Below are 19,368 nucleotides of genomic sequence, written 5' to 3' on the forward strand. Positions count from 1 at the left end.
TTTCAATAAATGGTGCTAGAACAACTAGGTGTCCATATGAAAAAAAGCCTTGACCCTGACCTCACACTGTATGCCAAAATATTAACTTGAAATGGATCAGAGACCTATAAGTAAAAGCTAAAACTATAAAACTTCTGAAACTATAAAACATAGGTGAAAATCTTCACAACCTTGGGTTGGACAAAGATTTCTTAGAATGCAAAAAGTGTAAGTCATAAAAGAAAAAACTGATACAGCATACTTCATCAAAACTTAAAACTATTTTTTGAAAGATACTCTTAAGAAAAATTAAGAAAAAGACCATACATAATCACAGGGTCCTGGGATAGAGCCCTGCATTGGGCTTCCTGCTCAGTGGGGAATCTTTTTCTCCCTCTGCCTCCTCCCCACTGCTCATGCTCTGTCTCTCACTCTCTCTCAAGTAAATAAATAAAACCTTAAAAAAAAATAAAAGAAAAAGAAAAAAGAAACAGACCATAGACTGGAAGAAAATACTTTCAAAGCAGATATCTAATTAAAAAAACCTATATCCAGAGTATGTAAATAATTTTTACAACTCAATAATAAAAACAATCCACTTAATAAATAGGCAAAAGACTTCAACAGATACGCCACCAAAAAAGACACTTGAAAGACAAATAAGCACAAGAAAAGATGTGCAACTTCATTAGTTGTTAGGGAAATGCAAATTAACAACAATGAGATATCACAGCACCCACTAGAATGGCTAATATTTATTTATTTATTTATTTTTAAAAGATTTTATTTATTTATTTGACAGACAGAGATCACAAGTAGGCAGAGAGGCAGGCAGAGAGAGGGGGGGAGCAGGCTTCCCTGCTGAGCAGAGAGCCGGATGCGGGACTTGATCCCAGGACTCTGGGATCATGACCTGAGCCAAAGGCAGCGGCTTAACCACTGAGCCACCCAGGCGCCCCTAAAATGGCTAATATTTAAAAGACCAACAATATTAAGTACAGTGGAAAATGGGGAAAAAATAGAACTCTTATACATTGCTGGTAGGAATACAAAACAGTACACTCACTTTGTAAAAGTCTGGCAGTTTTAAAAAAAAAGTTAAAATGCCTGTTACAGTGCAACACACTCCTAAGTATTTACTCCAGAGAAATGAAAACAGATGTCCATATTAAGACTGGTGTATGTAAATGATCACAGCAGCTTTGTTAATAATAGTCCTAAACTAGAAATGTCCTTCAACTGCTGAACTGATAAATTATGGCATGTCCACATAAAGGAATATACAACTTATAATTGAAAAGGAATGAACCATTGCTACATAAAACAACCTGGATAATCTCAAAAGGATTATATTAAGTGAAAGAAGCCAGAATTAGACACAAAGAACTATAAACATTTATATGAAATTCTAGTAAAGTCAAAATTGTGACAACATAAAGTAGATCAGTCGATGCCTGAGGCAGGAGAGATTGGGGGAGGGTACTGATGAAAAAGGGGCACTAGTGAAAATTTGGGGGTGACAGAAATATTGTACATCTGAATTGTCCTGGTGGTTACACTGCTATACACGTTTGTCAAAAACATACAAAAATGTATACTTAAAAACTGATGAATCTTATTGTATGTAAAGCAAACCTCAAAAAAGTTTAATTTTTAAAAATGGTTCTCTTCCTTTGTGAGAATCAGAGATTTAGAATAGACATATTTCTAATCATGTTACACTATTAAAGATTCAATAATGTCCTTTCCTTCACAGTTTTAAAGATAAAGATGGGAAGGCCATTTTTTGAGGCAAAGTGTCTGATAAATGCATTATATATATATATGTCATATATATATCATGTAATATATAGTAAATAGGCAATTCTAAAAGAATTTAGATAAGAACCACAAAACTTCTCAAATTAAATTTTCATCCCTCTATTAAGATTTGAAAAAAATAGGGGCACCTGGGTGGCTCAGTCAATTAAGCGTCCAACTCTTGGTCTCAGCTCAGGTCTTGATCTCAGGATCGTGAATTCAAGCCCTGTATTGGGTTCTACACTGGGCACAGAACCTACTTTATAAAAAAAAAATTTGGGGGGGGGGCACCTGGGTGGCTCAGTGGGTTAAGCCGCTGCCTTCGGCTCAGGTCATGATCTCAGGGTCCTGGGGTCGAGTCCCGCATCGGGCTCTCTGCTCAGCAGGGAGCCTGCTTCCCCTCTCTCTCTCTGTCTGCCTCTTCGTCTACTTGTGATTTCTCTCTATCAAATAAATAAAATCTTTAAAAAAAAAAAAATTTTTTTTTAAATACACAGACTTTAATTTTTTCATACATACATATCAAAATGATTCCTTATGGACCAACCCAAAAAGGCAAATTAACCTAATAGTTTACTATAAATATATAACACTTTTAAGTTCAATTAAACTATAGTGTATTTTTGTGGTCACAAACTCTTACCTTTCTTTTTACATGTTTTCCCCTGATTTTTCTCTCTACTTAACTTAAAATAATAGTGATGGTTGGAAGATAATGTATTACATAATAAAACCTCTATTGTTTTTTGTTCTATGCATTCTCCTAAGGCAATCTCATCCTTTCCAGGGCCTTTTGTTACGATTTTTATGCTGATGATTTTGACGTAGCTCAGAAGCAAATCCAAAGTTTTCTGTAGGCCTGAAGCTTACACAATTAGAGAGACCTTCTTTATTTTTTTTTTTTTTTTTTTTTAAAGATTTTATTTATTTATTTGACAGAGAGAGATCACAAGTAGACAGAGAGGCAGGCAGAGAGAGAGAGAGGGAAGCAGGCTCCCTGCTGAGCAGAGAGCCCGATGCGGGACTCGATCCCAGGACTCCGAGATCATGACCTGAGCCGAAGGCAGCGGCCTAACCCACTGAGCCACCCAGGTGCCCGAGACCTTCTTTAAAAAATTAATATAGCTTGGGGTGCCTGGGTGACTCAGTTGTTAAGCATCCGCTTTTGGCTCAGGTCATGATTCCAGGGTCCTGGGATCCAGCCCCGCATGGAGCCTTGCATTGAACCAGGCATGGAACCCCACATCAGGCTCCCTGCTCAGCGGGAAGCCTGCTTCTTCCTCTCCCATTCCCCCATCTTATGTTCCCTCTCTCACTGTCTTTCTATCAAAGAAATAAATAAAATCTTTTAAAAAAAGAAAATTAATATAGCTCTTCAAATATAGAGTTGTTAGGGCCTGTCTCAGGGCTTGTTTTTTTTTTTTTTTTTTTTTAGATTTTATTTATTTATTTCACATATGAGGGCGAGAGAGCACAAGCAAGGGAACACCAGAGGGAGAAGGAGAAGGCTCCCTGCTTCAATGCAGGACTTGATCCCAGGACCCCAGGATCATGACCTGAGCCAAAGGCAGATGCTTAGTCAACTGAACCACCCAGGTGCCCCCAAAATCAATTTTTCTGTTAAAGATTTTATTTATTTATTTGTCAGAGAGAGAGAGAGAGAGAGAGAGCACAAGCAGGGGGTGTGGCACATAGAGGGAGAAGCAGGCCCCCCATGGAGAAAGGAGCCCAATCCATGTCTCAGAGCCTTGAAAAGGACATTCACAAGAGAGGCCTGAAGGTTAATTTCATCAGTTTCACAGCAAATCTACCTCTGCTATAACTGTATCTTAAACTCAGATATTTCTTTTTCTTTTTTTAAGATGTATTTATTTGGGAAAGAGAGCATGTATGCACATGCATAAGTGAGTGGGAAGAGGGACAGAGGGAGAGAGAGAGAATCTCAAGCAGATTCCTCACTGAGCATGGAGCCTGATGTGGGTCTTGATTCCACAACCCTGAGATCATGAGCTGAGCCAAAATTAAGAGTTGGACACTCAACCGAATGAGCCACCCAGGTGCCCCTGCCATCCTCTCCCATCCGATATTTCTTTTAGTGACTAGAACTATCCTCCATCTGCCTACTGGATATCTCTACTTTTAAGTTCCCCTTAAAACTAATAGGCCACAGTTGAGCTTGGTGTCTCTTCTTCCTACCCCCACACTACCCCCAGGAAGTGGCTAGTTTTCCTACATTCTATTTTCCAGATTAGGAAATAGCATCATCACCCATCCAGTTGTAAAAGTTACCACCATATTGAAGCAAAGCATCAATTCTTGACAATTTCTCTTCCAAATAAATTGACTTTTACCTCTCTCTAGTTCATCTACTTCTCCCCAACTCCAATCCTACTCCAGTTCAGGCCATCAACTTCTCTCATCCAGTTATTCCAATAGCCACTTAATGGGATGCCTGGCCTCCAGTTTAACCACCTTCCAAACTATTCATATTGCAACCAAAGTTAGTTCTAGAATACAATTCTGATCACATTATTCCCTAACTCAAATACTTTACTGTAGAAACTTCAATACACGTAAGATATTACTTAGCAGTATTGTTAAAAGATACAGATTTGAGGACTTTACCCTAGTGATTTTGATTCAATAGGTATGAGATAGAATACAGGAATGGGCATTTTAAACAAAATTTCTAGGTGTCTCTGTTATAGGTAATCCATACCTTAAGGTACAATGTTTAATGTTTCCCCGGTTGTCCTATAATAGAATTCAAACTCCTTAACATGCCTTCCAATGTCTTGTAAAATCTGGCCCCTGCTTACCTTTCCAGTTTTATCAGTAACTATCACCTTTTATTCCCTAGGCTAAACCATACTGAACCCCCTCTTTTTAAAGTAATCATAGCCCTATCATGCACAGTTTTCCCCTGTTGATCACACCCCATCCACCTCCTCCAGCGAACCAACCACACAAATATACCCTTCTCCCTTGCTAATTCCTATTTACTATTCAGTTTAGACATCAATTCCTCTAGAAGATTTCTGATTTCCAAGTCTGAGTTAAGTACCCCTTCTAAGAGCTACTGTAGCCTCCTACATTTTCCTCTATCATAGCATTTATCTAAAGCATTCTACTAACTCAATTATTTATCCCACTGAATCACTATCTTGTTCTCCACTGAATATCCCAGTGCTTGGCAATCCACCTGGCATTCATTAATTGAATAACAAAATTAATGACTTTTACTTAGAAGTATGAATGAAGTTAAGGGAAAGATGATGAAGAACCATATTTATGCATCGTAAAATATGTATACCAATGAACAAGTACCAGGAGAGACTATAGAAATATAACAGCAAAAGAACAAGGAGGAAAATAAAGGATTTGAATAAGTAATTCAAACAAAGAAATCCAAATGGCCAAGAAATATCAAAAAAGAATATTTATTCTCATTTTTAATTAAACAAATGCAAATTAAAACAATGATATTCTCATTCCATACCTATCAAACTTATAAATATTTGAGTTCATAATTCCAATTTTTGGCAAAGATGTAGAGAAATGAGATCTCACACTGTAGATAAAAGGGTAAGCTGGAGGTATGTACCTAGAAACTCCAGCATACAGGGATGCCAGCATACAGTGGCTCAGTCGGTTAGGCTGCTGCCTTTGGCTCAGGTCATGATCCCAGGGTCCTGGGATCAAGTCCTGCATTGGGCTCCTTGTTCAGAGGGGAGCCTGCTTCTCTCTCTGCCTCTGCCTGCCACTCTGCCTACTTGTGCTCTCTCTCAATCTGACAAATAAACAAATACAATCTTTAAAAAAAAAAAAAACAACAACACATCCAGCATACAAATATAAGAATGCCTTTTTTTAACATTGTTTATAATAGTAAAAAAATGGAAATAATCTGAATATCCATCAGCAGTGGCAGATATGTCAATAAGACATTTCAAAGCATGAACTAGAGTCACACGTATGAATATGGGTGGTCCCCCACAACAAAGAATAAAGCATTAGAAGATCTGAGGAAAATTACAAAATTCTGATAATCAAAATCAAAGAACTAAAATGGAAAAAACATTGCATGTTCACAGATAAGAAGAGTCACTACTGTCAATATGCCAGTTCTTGGGCACCTGGGTGGCTCAGTGGGTTAAGCCTCTGCCTTCGGTTCAGGTCATGCTCTCTGCTCAGCGGGGAGCCTGCTTCCCTTTCTCTCTCTGCCTGCCTCTCTGCCTACTTGTGATCTCTCTCTCTCTGTCAAATAAATAAATAAAATCTTAAAAAAAAAAAAAAAGATGCCAGTTCTTTCCAAATTGATCTGTAGATTCAATGCAATTCCAACAAAAATCCCAGCAAGTTATTTTGTGGATACAAACTGATTCTAAAATTTATATGGAGAAGCAAAAGACCAAAATTAGCCAACATAATACTGAAAGAGATGAACAAATTTGGTGAACTGACACTAATCAAGACAGTGTTGTATTGATGAAAAACAGATGGATTGATCAGTGGAACTGAATAGAAAGTCCAGAAATAGACCCACACAAATATAGTTAACTGAACTCTGACAAAGGAGAAAAGGCACTACAATGGAGCAAAGACAGTCTTTTCAACCAATGGTGCTGGAACTGAACATTCATAATGAAAATAATGAATCTAGACACAGACACTATACACTTCACAAAAATTAACTTAAAAAGGATCATAAACCTAAGTGCAAAATGTACAACTATAAAACTCCAAGAAAATGACATAGGAGAAAACCTAGATGACGCTGGGTATGGCAGTGATGTTTTAGACACAATACCAAAAGCACAACCCATAAAAGAAATATGGATAATCTGGGGGCGCTTGGGTGGCTCAGTGGATTAAGCTGCTGCCTTCGGCGCAGGTCATGATCTCAGTGTCCTGGAATCAAGCCCCGAATCGGGCTCTCTGCTCAGCAGGGAGCCTGCTTCCCCTTCTCTCTCTGCCTGACTCTCTGCCTACTTGTGATCTCTCTCTGTCAAATAAATAATAAAAAAATAAAATCTTTAAAAAAAAAGAAATATGGATAATCTGGACTTCAGTAAATTTTAAAATTTCTGTTATGTGAAAGACAATGTCAAGAAAATGAGAAGATAAACTACAGACCGGGAGAAGGTATTTGTAAAAGACACAACCAATAAAGGAGTATTATCTAAAATATTTTTAAGAATTCTTAAAACTCCACAATAAGAAAGCAATCTAATTACAAAATGGGCCAAAGACCTGAACAGGCATCTCACCAAAGACATACAGATACTGAGTAAGCATATGACAAGACGTTCCATATCATATGTCAGAAAAGAGATATAAATTAAGATGAGATGCCACTACATCCGTATTAGAACAGCCAAAATCTGGGACAATGACAATACCAAATGCTGATGAGGATGTGGAACAACAGGAATTCTCATTCTTTGCTGGTAGGAATAAAAATGGTACAGCCATTTTTTAAAGTAGTTTGGCAATTTCTTATAAAATTTAGAACCTATGAGAAGACATGAAGGAAATGTAAATGCATATTACTGAGTACAAGAAGCCAATCTGAAAGCGCTACATATTGTATGAGCCCAAGAACATGATATTCTTAGAAAAAGGCAAAACTATGGACACAACAAAAAGATCGGCAGTTGGGGGCACCAGGGTGGCTCACTTGGTTAAGCAACTGACGTCTTCCAACACCATGACTGCAGGGCCATGGGATTGAGCCCTGCATCAGGCTCTGTGCTCAGCAGGGAGTCTACTCAAAATTCTCTCTCTCCCTCTATCTTTGCCCCCCCACCTCTCTCTCAAATAAAAAAATAAATCTTAAAAAAAATCATCAGGGGTTGCCAGGGTTTCAGTGGAAGGAGGAATAAATAGGTGGTGGAGCACAGAGGATTTTAGGGCAGTAAAAACCCTCTGAATGATGCTGTAGTAATGTATTTTGGTATAAACTAAAAATAAAAACACCAAAAGTGAACCCTAGTGTAAACTATAGACTGGATGATTGTGGCATGCTTACTTAAGTTCATCCTTGGTAAAAAAAAATGAAAAAAAAAAAAAAGTACCATTCCATTTACCTGAAGGTAATGTAACATTATGTGTCAACTATACTTAAATTTTAAAAAGTTCTTTTTAAGATTTTTTTATTTATTTGACACGGAGAGAGAAACAGAAGAGAGAATACAAGCAGGCGAAGCAGGAGAGGGAGAAGCAGGCTCCCTGCTGAGCAGGGAGCCCAATGTGGGGCTCGATCCCAGGACGCTGGGATCATGATGTGACCAAAGGCAGATGCTTAATGACTGAGCCACCCAGGCACCCCCCACCAATTTTTTTAATATACCATTCTGGTGGGGGATGTCAATAGGGCAGGCTATGCCTATACGGTGGCAAGGAATATATAAGAAATTTCTGCACTGTCCTCTCAATTTTGTGTGAAGCAAAAACTGCTCTTAAAAAAAAAAATCTTACAGGGGCGCCTGGGTGGCTCAGTGGATTAAGCCGCTGCCTTCAGCTCAGGTCATGATCTCAGTGTACTAGGATAGAGCCCTGCAACAGGCTCTCTGCTCAGCAAGGAGCCTGCTTCCCCGCCCTCCCCTCTGCCTGCCTCTCTGCCTACCTGTGATATCTCTCTGTGAAATAAATAAATAAAATCTTAAAAAAAAAAAATCTTTAATAAATAAATAAACAAATAAAACACCAAAAAACTCAAGAAAAAGTGCCAATGTTGAGAAACCAGGAGTAAAGAAATATAGGACCCAACAAAGGAGAAAAGCAAAGCAATGACATAACCATCATCTGATGATCTCAATCTGTGAATTCTTTTTCCAGTAAATTGTGTGTAATTTTGATATGTGATCTATTAAACTACCATTTCTCACCTCGTGCTAATGCCATTAAAATAAAACTTATTTCAGCTTTATCACTTCTGACTGCAATAGTGCTGTTTTTAAAAACTTTTTGTATTGTTGTAGGGGTTGTAATTCCACATTATTATCTATACATTTTTGAGAAGCACTGAAATTATGTCATGTTTTAAAATTTTATTTTAATGGTATAATTTTCCTCTACCAACTATTCATGGTGAAGTCAATGCTCCATAAATCTAAGGAGATAGTCCTAATAAATCAAAATAATTAAGATGTTTTGTTTCTGGAGCACCTGACTGGCTCAATCAATAAAGCATGGAACTCCTGATCTCAGGGTTTTGAGTTCCAGCTCCATGCTGGGTGTGGAGACTACTTAAACAAATAAATAAAAGATGATTTGTTTCTAATAAAAAGACATACATTTATTACTTTTTAGTAATATATTCCTAGACAGCGCTTCGAATTTATTAGTTGAATGTCTTTAAACATATTTGATTAAAATCTTTAACACAAGATTCATGCTTTCTTTTTTCTTTTTTTTAAAAAAGATTTTATTTATTTATTTGACACAGAGAAAGAGATCACAAGCAGGCAGAGAGGCAGGCAGACAGAGTGGGAAGTAGGGTCCCTGCCGAGCAGAGAGCCCAACGTGGGGCTCGATCCCAGCACCCTGAGATCATGACCTGAGCCGAAGGCAGAGGCTTAACCCTCTGAACCACCCAGGTGCCCTGAGATTCATGCTTTCTAATACCAGTGTAAAATCCTACAAATCTCTTATAGTATACCTAATTTTTTAACTTTCTGAATGTTATTTGATCTTGACTGCAATGCAAGAGAAAATAATGAAAATTCTTCAAGAATGTCAATCACTAAAGCAAGGTCTTACAAGAAATTAATGTTAACTAATTTCTTCACTAAATCAAAATAAAAAGAATGAAAAAAATGCACATGTAGTTAAGGATATGTCTGATATACAGCCCGGCAGTTTGTAAACTACATGCTACCCATCTCAACCTCAATATTTGACTAGTTTTAATAATTTCACGTTCTTTACAGTTTTAACTCAATTTTAATTGGATTGGATTGGTGATAAAAAGACTAAATTTTTTTAATAAAATATTTTTAATTTGACTAACTTATTTTGTTTCAGATATTGAATTATAATTGATGACTTAGTGCCAAATGATGACTTCAAGAAAATTTTCTAATAAATTTGCAGCTTGACTCCAGACTTCCTTCCCACCATTGTACAAATGCCATTAGAACAAAACGCAATTACATTCCTTTTCAAACATTCATTACCAAAGCAACAGTCATTTAAAGCAGGAAATAATGTATCAGAAATATACTCCTTTGTGACTGATACCAATTCTTATAAAGCAAGAAATATTAGCAGTACAAAACCTGATTCAATTGTATACTGCAGATAATTCACTAGGTGCTTTTCTTCAGAAGTGTAGATGCCTAATCAATTACAGCACATATCTGAAATTCTCTTCTACAATATTGCTAAATATCTTCATATAATTTCTTTTGCTATATGTCTTGTTCTTGTTGCACTGTATTGGGTATGTAAACAATTGCTTATATCCATTTTTTTTCTCTTAATTTTATTGCCTCCCTATCAGATAAAGGTCTATTATGTTTTACTAACCTGAAAGTCTATTAAAAACTTCTATGATAGTATTAATATCTTTATTATTTAGTTTTACACTAGATTAGAAACTGAGCCGATTCTAACAAATCTTGGATTTTAGTACAGTCATTGGAAAAATGCTGTTTTCTTTTTTTTCCCTACTTTTTTCTTTCTTTCTCCCCGCCCTCCCCACCCCCAGGAAAGTCTGTCTATTTTTATTAGTACCATTGGGATTACTAAATATGCCCCGTATTCCCTGGATCGTGGACATACTTTTCTGCTGTCACTACTAAATGTTGAACTATCAAACCATCCATACATCCTACTTAATCTTCTTTTGCTTCAAACATTTGTACTGTTCCAAAAACAAACACTTGTTTTTCATTTCAATAATCTGGAAGCATAAGGTTATTTATTTCTTCTTTTGATGAACATGATGGTGTTTCTTCAATGAATGGTCACTCAATAATTTTGAAATTTTCCATTAGCTTAGGTATCCCACAGTTTTCACTCCTATCATTTTCTGTGTCTATTTTAAACTTCATTAAAAAATAAATATATATTCTTCAGATTTAAAAAAATAAGTCACTGCTACCTTGGCATTTTAGGGATCAGAATCTGAAAAATAATTTTGCTATCTTAGTAAAATTCAGAATATAACTTGGGAGTTAATACAAAATTTTTGTTAATAATTTTAATATGCCTTTGGAAAAAGCATAAATTTCACTTTTTAAGTGGAAAAAAAACTTTACTACATTGTAATTAGTTAAACCAGTAATTTTTTACCTTGCTTATTTACGGAGATCTGGTTAAAAATAAGTCATAGATGATTTGCTTGGCTTTTGGTTTTAAGTGTTTTAATGCAAATTTCTAAGAATATGCTAATATTTAGTTTCATCTTAAAGATTTAGAATCTTTATTTTCATTATTTTATTATTTTGAAATAGGTATACAGAAATAGGTATATAGAAATAATAGGTATATAATAGGAATAATAGGTATGCAGCAGTGTTTTAATATATTACATATATCTGTTATATATATTAGCATACACATAAACATATATACATATATATAAAGTCAACATTTTGAGTACAGTTCAAAATTTCTATGTCTCTTCTATATCAACTATATTTTCTTTCCCCAAGAGTCTCTATGCCCAATATGGGGCTTGAACTCATGTCCTTAAGATCCAGTCACATACTCTACCAACTGAGCCAGCCAGGCACCCCTCAACTACTACATTATTTTAACCTTTGATCCCCCCTTCACCCATTTCTCTTACTTCCCACCTCTAGCAATCACCAATTTCTTTTCTGTATCCATGAGCTTATTTTGTTATTATTTTTAAGATTCTGTATAAGAAATCATACTGTAGGGTGGCCTGGGTGGCTCAGTTGGTTAACTGCCTTCAGCTCAGACCATGATCCTGGAGTTCCAAGATCGAGTCCCACATCTAGCTCCCAGCTCCTCAGGAAGTCTGCTTCTCCCTCTAACCTTCTCCCCATTCATGCTCTCTCTCACTGTCTCTCTCTCAAATAAATAAATAAAATCTTAAAGAACAAAAAAGAAATCATACTGTATTTGTCATTCTCTGACTTATTTCCCTTAGCCTAATCACCTCAAGATCCGCCCATGTTGTCTCAAATGGCAAGATTTTATTTTTTTATGTCTGAATAATAATATCCTAGTATATAAAATATACCATATTTCATATTTTAATGATTTCTTTATCCATTAATCCATTGGTGGACACTTAGGTTGTTTCCACATCTTAGCTATTGCAAATAATGGTGCAGTGAACATGGGAATCTTTCTGAGCTAATGTTCTTGTCTTCTTTGGATACATATGCAGAAGTGGAATTACTGGATCATATGGTAGTTCTATTTTTAATATTTTGAAGAACATCATACTATTTGCCAGAGCAGCCACACTGATTTACCTCCCATCAACAGAGCACAATAGTTTCCTTCTCTCCACATCCTTGCCAACTCTTGTTATTTCCTGTATTTTTATAATACCCATTCTAACAGGTGTGAAATGACATCTCATTGGGTTTTGATTTGCATTTCCTATGATTAATGACATTAAGTATCTTTTCAAGCATGTCCTTTTGGGAAAATGTTTATTCAGATCTTCTGCCTATTTTTTATACATTTTTAAAAAGCTTTTATTTATTTGAGATATGGGGTCAGGGGCAGAGGGAGAGGAAGAGACAGAATCTCAAACAGACCCCTCACTGAGCAGATCTGATGTGGGGCTCAATCCCAGGACCCCAAGATCATGACCTGAGCCCAAATCAAGAGTTGGACATTTAACCGACTGAGGCACTCAGGCACCCCATACTACCTATTTTTAAATTGGATTGTTTGCTATTTTGTTCTATGAGTTCTTAATATATTTTGGATATTAGCTCTTCTCACATACTTAATTTGCAAATATTTTCTCCCATTCAGTAGGCTGACTTTCCATTTCATTGATGGTTTCCCATGCTTTGCAGATTTTAATATGATGTAGTCGCATTTATTTTTGCTTTTGGTATTATATTAAAAAAAAATATTGCCAAGGGGCACCTGGGTGGTTCAGTGAGTTAAGCATATGCCTTCAGCTCAGGTCGTGATCCCAGGGTCCTGGGACTGAGCCCCATTTTGGGCTTCCTGATCAGTGAGGAGTCTGCTTCTCCCAATTCCTCTGCTCCCACCCCTCCCCTTCATCTTGTGCTCTTTCACATACACTCTCTCTCTCACATAAATAAATAAAATCTTTTTAAAAAATATTGCCAAGATCTATGTCAGGGAGCTTACTGCCTATGTTTTTTCCTCTGAGTTTTATGGTTTCAGGTCTTACATTCAAGTCTTTAATCCATTTTGACTTAATTTTGGTATGGTGTAAAATAGTGGTAGAGTTTCATTCATTCCTTCACATGTAGCTGTCCAGTTTTCTAACACCATTTATTGAAGAGACCATCCTTTGCTCATTATGTATTTTTTACTCCTTTGTTGTAAATTTGTTGGCTTGGGTTTATTCCTGGGCTCTCCATTTTGTTCCATTGGTCTATGGGTCTGTTTTTATACCAATACCATATTATTTTAAATATAATATAGTAAATGTTATATACTTTAAAATCAGGGTGCATCCTTTCACCTTTGTTCTTTCTCAAGATTGCTTTGGCTATTTAGGGGTTTTCATGGTTCCATACAAATTTTAGGATTATTTGTTCTATTTCGTTGAGAAATGCCATTTAAACTTTGATAGGGATTGCACTGAAACTGTAGATTGCTTTGGGTAGTAAGAACGTTTTAATAATATTGATTTTTCCAGTCCATAAGCCCAAAATATCTATTTGTGTCCTTTTCAATTTCTTTCATTATTGTCTTAAATAGTTTTCAATATACAGATCTTTTGGGATGCCTGGGTGGCTCAGTTGGTTAAGCAGCTGCCTTTGGCTCGAGTCATGATCCCAGCGTCCTGGGATCGAGTCCCACATTGGGCACCAAGCTTGGCAGGGAGCCTGCTTCTCCCTCTGCCTCTGTTTGCCAGTGTGTGCTCTCTCTCTCTGACAAATAAATAAATAAAATCTTAAAACAAAACAAAACAAAACAAATATATAGATCTTTCACCTCCTTGGTTTAATTTATTCATAGGTATTTTATTCCTTTTGATGCAACTGTAAATGGGATTCTTTTATTTCTCTGTAAGTTTGTTATTAGTGTTGAGAACAGATTTTTGTGTATTGATTTTGTATTCTATAACTTTATTGAGTTCATATATTGGTTCTCACAGTTTTTTGATGGAGTCCTTGGCAGGATTTTAAACTAAAATAGTAACTTTGCTTTTTGGCCTATGTTTATATTTTGTGTGACCTGGTATTTCTTGAAAATTCATCAGTTTTGATTCACTCTTTTTCCAACAATACTTCACAAAATCAGACTATGAACAAATGCTTAATTACAATTTGATTCAGCAAAAAAGATGCTCACAACACTGTGAAAGAAGTGTAGTTCAAACAAACAAACAAACAAAGTGTAGTTCAGACATGAATGTTGGTTGATATTTTCACCTAAGTTAACCAGTAAGACAGAAATAAAATAGCAAAGAGGTATGTTGGAACTTCACTCATTTATCAAAGACATTAGCAACTTCTTTGCTGAATTGGACAACTACCTCAATTTTTTGTGCTGTTCACAATGTCAAGGCCAGGAATATGATACATTATTAAGTCTAATTCTGCATTATCAACATTCTCTCTACCAGACAGACTGTTTTTTTAACTAAAGATTTACTGAAACATGGCCACACTCATTTTTTAATGTAAGTGTTGAGTAGTTGTGACAAAGACCATATGTACTAGAAAGCCTAAAACATTTACTATTTGTTTACAGAAAAAAGTTGCAGATACTTGGGCCTGGAAAATCAACAAAAGAATAAACTAAGTCGTTATTTGTAGCATTTGCCAACTTCCATGATGTAAATGTTCCTATTGCAGCCAATTTCAAAGTACAAATATGAACTCTCTGACCAGAGTTGGGAAAAGATGTATATATTCCCACCATACAGATAAAGTACACACCCTCAGGGGCAGAGTTCTAAGTAAAACTAAGTTAAAAAAAAAAAAAAAGTGATGAGTTTTGAGTATTTATTATCTGATTTTAACATATTTAATTGTAAATTTATACAATTCGATTTTATAACAGTGGTTATGTTTAACAACTGGCTCATAAAATCCCCCCAAATTTAGCAAACAGCCTTGAAAACTGGTAAAAGTCACCTGTGAGGTACTACTAGTTCTATGTTCAAAAGGTCACTAAGGGAGAATTTTGGGAGTAATTTGCCTCGTTGGTTAAGTGGCTATGACAAGATTCAAAGGTAGGTCTAAATAATCCAGGTTAGGCTTCTTAGCCTTCTTGGTGAATAAGGGCCCTTAGTGGCTTGAGTTTTTACAAATTGAGTGTGTGTTTGTGACATCTATTGTGGGAACTAAGTCTGCAGGGGAATGCATTTTCCAGAGTACCATCTTAAAGTGATACTCTTTTACATTTCCACGCTTCCTGCCAGTTTTGCTAGACTTGAAGCCTTGTACCTATCCAGAAATCAGTCTAGGCTGCATATCTGAAGGAAGAAGGGAATGGATTGGTCTATCCATCTGTTGTTGGAAATTTCTCTTATTAAATATATTCCTTAACTGCTTCAGGAAGTGTAAGTATAGGCATTTAGTAACACAAGCCCCTTGAAATACTCGTCAAGCTATATGAATTCCAAAAATCTTCAGAAAACTTGTGATCCGAAACCTTACCTTACGTGCGGTGCAGGAAAAGGAAGGACACTATCAGAGGGTACTCAACGCTGCTCACCGAACTGGGGCAAGAACTTGGGGACGGGAATGCCAACTGGTGGGCCTCCTGACGTACTCAATTTTTCACACAGCTCCAATTCTAAGTGTACAATAATAACGGTTAGAGCTGTTGAAGAACTAGATCCGCCCTGTCCAACCACTTAATTTTTACAAGAAAACACAGCCCTAGTGAGGTAAAGCGACTTGATGAACGGCAGGCGGGGCAGTCAGGGCTCATGTGCAGCTCTTTCCACTACACCACACGGCCTCCTCCAAATAACCCTCTCTGCACAAAACTTACCCCGAAAGCACCAGGAACCTGGTTGGGGACTGACCTACAGTTGAACCTAGGTCAAACCGCCCAGTCGTTATTGATTCAAACTGCAGAAACTCTGGGTCAGAGTTAAGGCCAAAGCACAGAAGCACACTAAAGGAACGCGGCTCCCTCACAGAGAAGTCCGGAGCTTTAGCAGCAACCCTTGGAAAAGCAGCCACGCCTCTCACGACGCCAAACGTTGCGCGCAGCGGAGCATCCCAAGCAGCCGGGAACGCAGGGTACGCACCCGGTGGCGCGCACGCCCGCCTAGAGGCCGCACGGGAGGCCGGCGGGCGTGCGCGCGCGCCCCCGCAGCGGGGGGCGGGGCGGGGCGGGGCTCTGAGCCGGACCGGGGCGGGGCCGCAGGAGCTGTAGGTGTTGCAGCTGGGTCGCGACAGGTGCGCAAGGCAGAGCGCCTGGGACCTGTGGCAGGGCTGGTAGCAGCACGGAGGAAAGACCGATTTTAGCCAGGTAAGCGCCTTCTCACTCCACATCCTCTATAACCGGGGAGTGCGCGAGACCACGGCTTCCCTCCACAGTCTCTTTCTCCAGCGACTTCTGGGGCAGGGGGAGCACAAGGAGCGTGAACCGCCTCCCCCTTCCCCCGGAGAGAAAGAGTGGAGGAACCACTGATCATCTGCTCTTTCCTCACTTCTGGGTACTGCGCTGGGCTTGGGAGTAAGTATGTAGGGCCGAACCTTTGCTGCTTGAGAGCGGGGAGCTGATGGGACCACCTCTTCCATCGGAAACACTCCTTTCTAAGTATGTACATTTTTGGTGTAGTGGTGGAAGGCGACATAAAATTCAAAACAGTCTCCTAGGGAAGTATTCTGGTATTCAGCTGCTCTTTTCCCATCTTCATTTAAAGCCATTCCCTCCCTCTTCGATTTCCCCCTCTTCCAATCTGCCAACTGAACTCTAAGACACTTAGAGCCCTTTGAGGCATATTGAGAATATAGCTGTCCTTGCAGCTGGGTGTGCCATCCTCGAATCGCTATCGTGTATATATCACTGGCACCTGTCACCAACATACGTAGGTGTTAATATAAGGTAACTGTACACCCGTGGCTGCACCTACTAAGGTTGAATTTGTAGGTGCTAGGAGCCAACCATCTGGCGTCCCTCCTTGCCTTCTTACTGGTGCTTACAACAACGAGTTTAGCTGATCCTGGTAAGAGATATTTGAACTACTATTGTCTTTCACCTAATTCCAGCTTTCAAAAGTCTGCCTAATCCAGATGGTTCTACTGACTTGGCTTGTCGAGTTAGTCCAAAGTACTTAGAGAGTTATCAGCCTTAAGACAATACCCCTTTAGGGAAGAGGTCTTTTGCATTAAATATTCTTTCTTTTGCCGTTGATTTAAGTGATTAAACAGAATACTTTTTATCCACATGGTTACTTATACTCTTCACAAATGATAAATATTTTAGGAACCATAAAATAACACTTTCTTCTGAGGTCTGATGGAGACACAAAAGATGACCCTCAACAAGCATTTTCTAAGTTTCTGTGGTGTTAGCCTGAATGAAGGATGATTCTGTCTTAGGTAGACCTTCAAAAAGTTATCAAATTAGCAGGAAAGAAGGTTAAAAAAAAGTTTTGCATGCACATATATTTTCTTGTTTTGAATTGACAGAATAGTACATAACATGGTATTAGGTAATTACTTTAGGAACATATTTCATTTTTTTTGGACAAAGCATTTATTGAGTACCTCTTGTTTTGTCAGTCCTATTCTGGATTGAAAGTTCTGAACATACCTACTCTAAAAAAGCTTATTTAAAATCAAATGGGTTAGGGGCACCTGGGTGGCTCAGTGGGTAAAGCCTCTGCCTTCGGCTTGGGTCAGGATCCCAGGATCTGGGATCGAGCCCCACATCGGGCTCTCTGCTTGGCAGGGAGCCTGCTTCCTCCTCTCTCTCTCTCTCTCTCTCTCTCTGCCTGCTTGTCATCTCTGTCTGTCAAATAAACAAATAAAATCTTAAAAAATAAAATGGGTTAGACAGAATCAGCAGCTACAACTTACAAGTTTGGTGAGATGAGTGCTGTACTAGACATCAGCCCAGAGTGCTGTAGAAGCATAGAAAATACAGTTTTAAAAAATGTCCCTCTTTGGCGTGCCTGGTTGGCACAGTTGGTTGAGCCCCCAACTCTTGATCTCTGCCGTGGTCTTGCTCTCGGGGTCGGGTTTGGGCCCTACACTGGGCTCTTATCTACTGGGCATAGAGCCTACTTGGGGGAAAAAAAAAAAGAGGAACTTTTCTTCTACTTTTCCTTAATAGTAAAACAAAATAAACAACAATAACAAAAAACTTTGAGTAATAGTGAATTATTTTCTTCATATATTTGTATTGCTCATATTTCTTATGGGGTGTTTCGCCAATGGTATGACCTTTTTAAGGTGGGATAAGGACCTGTCCCTAATTCTGTATCAGTTCAGTAAATGGTGGAGCTGTTTTTCACTGTTCTGTATTGGGCCTCAAAGTTGTTATCATGTAGTTCCTGAACTGTAGAGCTTCTGAGAATAGAATAGTGTATTGGCAACATTAGGAAAACAGTGCCATTTTATAAAATTGCTTCATTGTGCAACTTTGTTTAACTTGGTACATTCAAGTTTTGTTCCAGATTCTGGTTAAAAGTGGACTAACTTTCAATCTTCTGATAATTCTAAGAAGAGAAAGCTTTAGAAGTGAAAACAGTTCTTTAACAGCCCTTCTTGATGGCTGGCAGAGGATATTTTTTCTTGCTAAGGTGCCTTCAAAATGTCTCTTTTTTTTTTTTGAAGAGGGAACAGGATGGGTAAATGAGTGAAGGAGGAAGGGGTCAGAAGTGTTTGAAAGATTCTTTGCAGTTTTGATGATCTGAAGTCTATGGTAGTTTAAATCACTCTTCATGTAACTGCAGGTTTTTATTAATTGCCTACTATGTGCCAGTGATCCAGTATATAGAGGATGAACATGACACAGTCCCTTCTATGTGATGATGGTTTTCATTTTTCTTATTTGCTTGCTTGTTTGTTTATGCATAGGCTCCATGCCCAGCATGGAGCCCAGTGCCGGGCTCAAATTCACAACCCTGAGATCAAGACCTGAGCTGAGACCAAGAGTTGGACTCTCAACTGACTAAGCCACATAGATGCCCCTGTTTTTCATTGTTTAAATGGAGATTCTGAGTTAATAAAACAGATGGTGGTCATCTGATTTGGTGATATGAGCCATGGTACTTGGTGAACACATTTCTTTGACATTATTTACCTCTTTTCTTTCTGTTTGCATCTTAGGAAAGTGGTCTCCACTGGAAATTTTTGGAAAGGCAGTCAGTATTTGCATGTATTTGGGTATCTACAATGATTATGTTGTTTCCTTAAATGTTTTCAAGTACAATTTTAATGATTGTTCTTCTTAGGGTTTCAAATTTTGACTTTC

General features: G+C 37.9%; 2 protein-coding genes across 6 annotated transcripts in view; one reads left to right on the plus strand and one right to left on the minus strand.

Annotated features, from left to right (window-relative positions):
* Positions 1–16,135, minus strand: part of LARP4 (La ribonucleoprotein 4) — a 211,034-nt gene extending 194,899 nt beyond the window's left edge. The window contains exons 1-2 of the mRNA XM_059185370.1: positions 15,928–16,135; positions 15,588–15,726 (exon numbers count right to left, since the gene is read on the minus strand). The gene's annotated coding sequence lies outside the window, so the exon portion shown is untranslated. The remainder of the gene's footprint in view (positions 1–15,587; positions 15,727–15,927) is intronic.
* Positions 16,136–16,280: 145 nt separating this feature from the next.
* Positions 16,281–19,368, plus strand: part of LIMA1 (LIM domain and actin binding 1) — a 92,788-nt gene continuing 89,700 nt past the window's right edge. For 4 of the 5 annotated variants that reach the window (XM_059185377.1, XM_059185380.1, XM_059185378.1 and 1 more), the window contains exon 1: positions 16,281–16,413. The gene's annotated coding sequence lies outside the window, so the exon portion shown is untranslated. The remainder of the gene's footprint in view (positions 16,414–19,368) is intronic. The other variant, XM_059185382.1, reaches the window with a different exon arrangement.

Source organism: Mustela lutreola, chromosome 8 (genome assembly GCF_030435805.1).
Source record: "Mustela lutreola isolate mMusLut2 chromosome 8, mMusLut2.pri, whole genome shotgun sequence".
In the NCBI taxonomy this organism is placed as follows: Eukaryota; Metazoa; Chordata; class Mammalia; order Carnivora; family Mustelidae; genus Mustela; species Mustela lutreola.